Source organism: Haematobia irritans, chromosome 2 (genome assembly GCF_050003625.1).
Source record: "Haematobia irritans isolate KBUSLIRL chromosome 2, ASM5000362v1, whole genome shotgun sequence".
NCBI classification, from domain to species: Eukaryota; Metazoa; Arthropoda; class Insecta; order Diptera; family Muscidae; genus Haematobia; species Haematobia irritans.
Genome location: NC_134398.1, coordinates 225,947,223 through 225,956,699, shown reverse-complemented (window position 1 = coordinate 225,956,699; position 9,477 = coordinate 225,947,223).

Below are 9,477 nucleotides of genomic sequence, written 5' to 3'. Positions count from 1 at the left end.
TTATGGTACCCCCACTATAGAGCTAGAAATTTATGGTATTAAAATCAGATTTAGTTATATTACCCGGAGTCGGAGTCGAGGCTGATGAAAAATCCTGGGGTCGGAATCGAGCAAAATTGGCTCGACTCCACAGCCCTGGTTTTACCAAATGTGGCAACCGTGAGCACAATCTCAAAAATAAATAGCGATTCATTTTTATTTGAAATACTTACATCAAAACAGAAATAAAAATAAAAATTTCCATATAAGTTTTTAGGGTCCTACTTCATTTAGGTTTTGAAAACTCATTTTCATGGGACCCGTATTCAAAGCTCCATGGTATATTGATCCAGGTGTTGATATAACCCCGTATTTAAACCGGCCTTTCGAATTGACTTCCTGGATTTGTAGACACAACAATTTTTTCCCCTATTTTCTGAACTTAGAAATCTAGTGGTATTATAGAAAAGTATGTATCGGACCATGTATTGGTATAATCCCTACATAGACCGATGACTTCATGAACATCCATCGGATTTGCCGGAAATTGGAAATCTAGAGGTATTTATTTGTGCGTATTTATTGGTGTGGCGTAGATCGATCTTCCGATTGAATTATTTGATTGAAATTACAAAAAAAAAAGAAAAACAATAAAACAATGGGAGATTGACACTTGTGGAGGCTGCACTGAGTAAAAATATTGAACTAATAAGAAAGGTACTGTAACGTACATACAAAGACAACCAATCCCCACAATATTAAGGGCAAATCGATTTAACGTAACATTTTTAATTAAAAGAAAGTTACAAATCTTTGATTTAATGAAATTTTGGTAAATGATATCTGTTTCTGTTTTGAACTGTTTAGATTTAAGGCTAGGAAACTCCTTAGAAACTGGTCAGGAATCAATACCAAAATCCTTAAGTTAGAATCCAAATTTTTGGATCCTACACCCTTACAAAAAATCGCTTCTGTAACATATACTCCCAAACCTATTTTGCTTCAAGCATATACATTTTTGGGTATTGCCCAAACATTTATATGTTTGATCTCTACCAATATATAATATGTTGGAAAGCATATTGGTCTAAACAATATATGTTTGGGTTGTCTAAGTTCCAAACATTTTGTATTTTTGTATCCAAATTCAATAATGTTGTCTTCCAAAAAACAATATGTTATTATGTGACCATATAATATGTTTGGAAGCATTTTGCACCCAAAAATATTATATGCTTAAAAAAATTCTCCCAAACAATATTGTGCTCAAAATGTTATTTATTTATTTATATATTTACAATCATAATGAATTATGAAAATAAACAGGTAAAATAGGTGCTAACAACATAGGTTTTCGACCTGAATGCTAAAAATTTTGTTTCTGCCCAATTGTATATTCCCCCACATCTTTCTCACTTCCACGAGATTTTTTAGTTCTTAGCACCTTTTTCTGTAATACAAACATTGTAGAAGAAATTATTCAATTGTATGATTTTTTTTATTTTAATTTTACCTTTTGCCGGACGGGGATTCGAACAGCGGACCACACAGTTTGTAAGGATCAAAGAAGTAGCTGATCAATTGCCCAAGGAAAAATAAAATGTTAATTTTGTAATAACAAGCAACAACCACCAACTTAATTCAATATCGCTCCCTGTTAAATAGCGCTCCAAGTTACTAAACACATATATGTTTATAGGCTATTTCTAAATTAATATATTTTTGCATCCAAGCATATTATATTTACAAATATTTTATGTCCCAAACATAATATGTTCTAACATATTAACATATATGTCCCAAACATGTCCCAATAAACACAGGATGAGCGTTTTTCAAATGCAACAACTTTTCAGTTTGAGGGTAAATATAATTTTCAACATAAATTCAACTTGACTTGAAATAGCTCAACTTCAATACACCTTCAAATTGCTTGCGAATTACTTCCAATTTGCCAAAATGTTGACGAAATCTTTGAAAAGGTGTTGAAGATAATATGAGAAAACTTTGACAAAACACTACCCTAAAATGCAACGAAAAAACCATGTGGTTTTCAATACTTATTTGTGCAACGAAGTTCGTGGACAATTGCAAGAAATAAAAAAATGGAAAATTTTAGACATATAACCAAATAGTTTATTAAAATAGGTAAGTGAAAATAAAAATGAAATAAAACTTTAAGGAAGTCACTAAATGTATATCTCTTTGCAGAAAACTAAAATTATGGATTCTACGTTCTTGAAAACATTAAAAAGCTGACCGATGAAAAAATGGTGGACAATTAACTGGAATTGCTTCAAATAGTTTATAATAATTGGTACGTCAATATGAAAAATTAAATCAACACTTTAGAGAAGTCACTAAATTTAAATCTCTTTGCAAAAAACTAAAATCTTTGGATGCTACATTCTTACATTAAGAAGCTGACCAATGAAAAAAGAGTGGCTTATCGACAAGAAAAAGTTTCCAGAAACATTACAAGTGCAACCAATTAAAATTGTTAAAAACAACAAATTGTTGAAATCAACAACTTCTGGATGAAAATGTGCATCACATCGTCAGTTTAATTCATATGCTATTATCAGTTTAAAATGGATATTTTGTGAATTCGTTCTGCAGGAAATCAATTCTAACACGCGGTCCAGTACGTTCCTAATTTGAAATTGCCCACATGTTAATAAATTTTAATGCTGTTTTATGACACCAAAAGAAAGGAAAACGAATTATCAATGCAAAAGTGTTTACTAATAATGTTTAAGATATTTAAAGTTTTGTTGTTTGTTTTTTTTTTGTTCTTATTTGTTGATATGTTTAATAAGATTATTATTTATCAATTGGTATTGTAGTGTATTATGTAGTGTAGTGTATTATTATATATTTTATTTTGATGAAAATGAATAAATTATACAAAATTCATAGAATTTTGGCTTTGACTTTCAATTTCAAGTGGGGATATCATTCATACAAATTTAGGTTGAAAAGTATTTGCAACGATGTTAATTTTGAATATGACTCGCATCGAAAATTGTTTGACAAATAATTGAGTAGCGATGCATTTCAATTTGAGGATAACACTTGAGATATTATTGCTAATGTGTTGAATTTCACTTTTGAGGGTAATGTCTGTTTTTTGTTGAGAACGCGATTTTCTCAACAATTTTTCAACTTGAATATTACCCTAATCCTTTGAAAAAATGTTTGAAAAATTGTTGAAATTTAGCATTTTTCAAACGTTTGTGTTTATTGGGGTTATGCTAGTTTAGGAACATTATATGCTTGCACTCAAAAATATTGTGTTTAAAAATTTGTGTTTCAAACATATAATGTTTATAGCCAAACATATGAAAAACAGTCTTTTTCATCCGTGTAGTAGATTTTTTGGTACAATAGTTGAGGATGTAATATGGTCGGTTCCATCCGATTTTAAACTTTTCTTAATTGTTTTATTTAAAATTGTATTTCTTTACACTTAAGTTCCTTAGAAAAATCTTTCTCCAGGCTATTTAACGATTTTCGCCATAGATTTTTATGAATTTAAAAATTTTTTATATAATTTTCCCCTTTACAGCCATACCTTGTGTCGGTGATTACATTTCTGTTTGCCTTTTGTTCAATGTAAGTCAATATTTGTTTAATGCTCAATTACAGATTGATGCATTCAGCCAAATCCATTGAGCCAAACTGCCAACCAGGCTGCATCAGCACCATTGGGTTGCTGTGGAAGCACTGTTTCTTAAATGAATATTCATTATTATGACCAATGAATGGGCAATTAGGCTAATGTAAAAACATTGTACTCGTCGCATTTATAATCATTTAATTAAATGAAATTTGTTACCCAGTGAGGAAAGCTTCTTCTTTGTTGCATTTATTTGATGTTGGAGGTGGTGACGTTGTTCACTTTTACCTCGGCTCTATTGAATACACAACATGAGGACGGACGTAGGGTCGTTCTAATGGCAGTCAGTTTTTTTTTACTGATTTGCCTTTCCGTTCCGACTGTTGTTTTATTTTTCTTTTCGCCAAATGCTAAAAGTATTTTCTATTGACATAATGATAATTATGATTTGTTCTCTGAATTTCAAATTCAGTTATTTCCAACGGCACAGTGAAGTAGAAAGGAAGAATTTTATTAAACATTTGAAACAGGTCGTTTCTTTGTCTTGCCCATGGTTTAGAGGTATAGGGGATATATTAGCTCTGCACACATTTTTTTTTGATACAATTAATGATTTAATTGAAATGCCACGAAAATGATAGTATCGATCACAGTTTTAATTGGACATAAAAAAATACTTGGTTGACATTAGCAAATTTTAACTAATTTATTTTTATGATTAATTAAAAATTAAAAAGTTTTCCATCACTTTTTTAATTGACTTAGCCTTCCGAGTTTCATTAAAAAGTTAACTGTATAAGTTAATATTTAATCAAATATTTAAACATTTTCTATCATTGACTTAAGTAACTTAATGTTGCAATCTTGATTAAAAAGTTAATTGTACCAATTAATTTTTTAATTGAAAAAAATTTTCAACTTCAATGAACTTTTTAATTGGAAATATTTTGGTGATATTTTTTTTCTGTGTATTCCAGCCACGATTGCCACACTTAGTAGAATTGTACCAAAAAAGGTAGATTCATTACCCTTTGGTAGATTGGTAGAATTCTTGATGTTTTGGTGCATATTTCAAAACATTCCTCTCCATTTAAAAATTTTTATAGAAATACATTTTTTTACAAAATTTTCAATAGAAATAATATTGCCTATAGAAATAAAAATTTGTCTTTCGAAGAAACATTTTTTTTATAATAACCACACAAAATTGATCAAATATTGCAAAATAATATTTTTTATTTGGTAGTATTTTGGTAAAATTTTCTTTAACTTTTGGTAAATTCGTTTTGGCTCGAGTGGCAACCGTGATTGCAGGCCATTTTTTGAAAGAATCTTTATTAAGCAAATTTACGAAAATCTATCTACTGTGCCTTTAGGTACTTTTTGAACTATTTTGATATCGAGCAGTGCCTATTTTGATGGACTTTACTTTATACTACATCATGTACCCTTTTTGGTAACAAAAGGTACATATTTGGAAATAACACGTGGTACCAATATGGTACCGTCATAACCATGAACAGAGTATGAAGCCGCCAAGTCGCGTCGCCGTGCATTTTTGCAAGTCGCCGCCGCCGCCGAACATGACGACTCATCTCCACCCAAATTTAGCCGCCAATTACTTAAAAATATTGAAATAATTTTGTATTTATTGCCAAATAATTTTGTATTTATTGCCAAAATTTTGAACTTTTCACCCACAATTAATCAATAAGAATTTTACTAAAAAACAAGTATATACGGCCGTAAGTTCGGCCAGTCCGAATCTTATGTACCCTCCACCATGGATTGCATAGAAACTTGTAATAAAGACTGTCATCCACAGTCGAATTACTTGGGTTTCGGTAACACTTGCCGATGGCAAGGTATCTTAAAACATTTTAACACAGTCTCCTCAATTGTAAGTTAGTCCATACGGGGTATATATTAAACAAAAAAAGGCCGTGTAAATACGTAAATAATTCAGTTTGACAAAATTTTCTATAGAAATAAATTTTTGACAAAATTTTCAAAGAAATAAAATTTTACAAAATTTTCGATAGAAATAAAATTTTGACAAAATTTTCTATAGAAGTAAAATCTTGACAAAATTTTCTATTGTAATAAAATTTTGACAAAATTTTCTGTAGAAATAAAATCTTGACAAAATGTGGTATAATAATAAATTTTTGACAAAATTTTCTATAGAAATAAAATTTTGACAAAATTTTCTATAGAAATAAAATTTTGACAAAATTTTCTGTAGAAATAAAATCTTGACAAAATGTTGTATAATAATAAAACTTTGACAAAATTTTCTATGGAAATAAAATGTTGCCAAAATTTTCTATAGAAATAAAATTTTGACAAAATTTTCTATAGAAATAAAATTTTGACAAAATTTTCTATAGAAATAAAATTTTGACAAAATTTTCTATAGAAATAAAATTTTGACCAACTTTTCTATAAAAATAAAATCTTGACAAAATGTTGTATAGAAATAAAATTTTGACGAAATTTTCTATAGAAATAAAAGTTTGACGAAATTTTCTATAGAAATAAAATTTTGACAAAATTTTCTATAGAAATAAAATTTTGACAAAATTGTCTATAGAAATAAAATTTTGACAAAATTTTCTATAGAAATAAAATTTTGACTAAATTTTCTATAGAAATAAAATTTTGACAACATTTTCTATAGAAATAAAATTTTGACAAAATTTTCTATAGAAATAAAATTTTAACAAAACTTTCTATAGAAATAAAATTTTGACAAAATTTTCTATAGAAATAAAATCTTGGCAAAATGTTGTATAACAATAAAATTTTGACAAAATTTTCTATAGAAATAAAATTTTGACAAAATTTTCTATAGAAATAAAATTTTGACAAAATTTTCTATAGAAATAAAATTTTGACATAATTTTTATAGAAATAAAATTTTGACAAAATTTTCTATAGAAATAAAATCTTGACAAAATGTTGTATAATAATAAAATTTTGACAAAATTTTCTATAGAAATAAAATTTTGACAAAATTTTCTATAAAAATAAAATTTTGACAAAATTTTCTATAGAAAAAAAATTTGACAAAATTTTCTATGAAAATAAAATTTTGAAAAAATTTTCTATAGAAATAAAATTTTGACAAAATTTTCTATAGAAATAAAATTTTGACAAAATTTTCTATAGAAATAAAATCTTGACAAAATGTTGTATAATAATAAAATTTTGACAAAATTTTCTATAGTAATAAAATTTTGACAAAATTTTCTATAGAAATAAAATTGTGACAAAATTTTCTATAGAAATAAAATTTTGACAAAATTTTCTATAGAAATAAAATCTTGACAAAATGTTGTATAGTAATAAAATTTTGACAAAAAAAACAAAAAAAAAACGATGTGAACCAATTTTTGCATGGTTGTTAGAGACCATATAGTAACACCATATACCAAATTTCAACTGGATCGGATGAAATTTGCTTCTCTTAGAGGCTCCGCAAGCCAAATCAGGGGATCGGTTTATATGGGGGCTATATATAATTATGGACCAAAGGGGAACAATTTTTGCATGGTTGTTAGAGACCATATACTAACACCATGTACCAAATTTCAGACGGATCGGATGAAATTTGCTACTCTTAGAGGCTCCGCAACCCAAATCTGAGGATCGGTTTATATGGGAGCTACATATAATTATGGACCGATTTGGACCAATTTTTGCATGGTTGTGAGATACCATATACTAAAATAATATAACAAAATTCAACCGGATCTGATGAATTTTGCTCCTCCAAGAGGCTCCGCAAGCCAAATCTGAGCGTCGGTTTATATAGCCCCGTAAAAGTGCAATACCATCCGACCTACATAAATAACAACTACTTGTGCCAAGTATCAAGTCGATAGCTTTTGTCGTTCGGAAGTTAGCGTGATTTCAACAGACGGACGGACGGACGGACATGCTTAGATCGACTCACTACGACCCAGAATATATATATTTTATGGGGTCTTAGAGCAATATTTCGATGTGTTACAAACGGAATGATGACCACAATCGAATTACTTGGGTTTCGGTAACACTTGCCGATGGCAAGGTATCTTAAAACTTCTTAACACTGTCTTCTCAATTGTAAGTTAGTCCATACGGGGTATATATTAAACAAAAAAAGGCCGAGTAAATACGTAAATAATTCAGTTTGACAAAATTTTCTATAGAAATAAATTTTTGACAAAATTTTCAAAGAAAGAAAATTTTACAAAATTTTCGATAGAAATAAAATTTTGACAAAATTTTCTATAGAAATAAAATCTTGACAAAATTTTCTATTGTAATAAAATTTTGACAAAATTTTCTGTAGAAATAAAATCTTGACAAAATGTGGTATAATAATAAGTTTTTGACAAAATTTTCTATAGAAATAAAATTTTGACAAAATTTTCTATAGAAATAAAATTTTGACAAAATTTTCTGTAGAAATAAAATCTTGACAAAATGTTGTATAATAATAAAACTTTGACAAAATTTTCTATGGAAATAAAATTTTGACAAAATTTTCTATAGAAATAAAATTTTGACAAAATTTTCTATAGAAATAAAATTTTGACAAAATTTTCTATAGAAATAAAATTTTGACAAAATTTTCTATAGAAATAAAATTTTGACCAACTTTTCTATAAAAATAAAATCTTGACAAAATGTTGTATAGAAATAAAATTTTGACGAAATTTTCTATAGAAATAAAATTTTGACGAAATTTTCTATAGAAATAAAATTTTGACAAAATTTTCTATAGAAATAAAATTTTGACAAAATTGTCTATAGAAATAAAATTTTGACAAAATTTTCTATAGAAATAAAATTTTGACTAAATTTTCTATAGAAATAAAATTTTGACAACATTTTCTATAGAAATAAAATTTTGACAAAATTTTCTATAGAAATAAAATTTTAACAAAACTTTCTATAGAAATAAAATTTTGACAAAATTTTCTATAGAAATAAAATCTTGGCAAAATGTTGTATAACAATAAAATTTTGACAAAATTTTCTATAGAAATAAAATTTTGACAAAATTTTCTATAGAAATAAAATTTTGACAAAATTTTCTATAGAAATAAAATTTTGACATAATTTTTATAGAAATAAAATTTTGACAAAATTTTCTATAGAAATAAAATCTTGACAAAATGTTGTATAATAATAAAATTTTGACAAAATTTTCTATAGAAATAAAATTTTGACAAAATTTTCTATAAAAATAAAATTTTGACAAAATTTTCTATAGAAAAAAAATTTGACAAAATTTTCTATGAAAATAAAATTTTGAAAAAATTTTCTATAGAAATAAAATTTTGACAAAATTTTCTATAGAAATAAAATCTTGGCAAAATGTTGTATAACAATAAAATTTTGACAAAATTTTCTATAGAAATAAAATTTTGACAAAATTTTCTATAGAAATAAAATTTTGACAAAATTTTCTATAGAAATAAAATTTTGACATAATTTTTATAGAAATAAAATTTTGACAAAATTTTCTATAGAAATAAAATCTTGACAAAATGTTGTATAATAATAAAATTTTGACAAAATTTTCTATAGAAATAAAATTTTGACAAAATTTTCTATAAAAATAAAATTTTGACAAAATTTTCTATAGAAAAAAAATTTGACAAAATTTTCTATGAAAATAAAATTTTGAAAAAATTTTCTATAGAAATAAAATTTTGACAAAATTTTCTATAGAAATAAAATTTTGACAAAATTTTCTATAGAAATAAAATCTTGACAAAATGTTGTATAATAATAAAATTTTGACAAAATTTTCTATAGTAATAAAATTTTGACAAAATTTTCTATAGAAATACAATTGTGACAAAATTTTCTATAGAAATAAA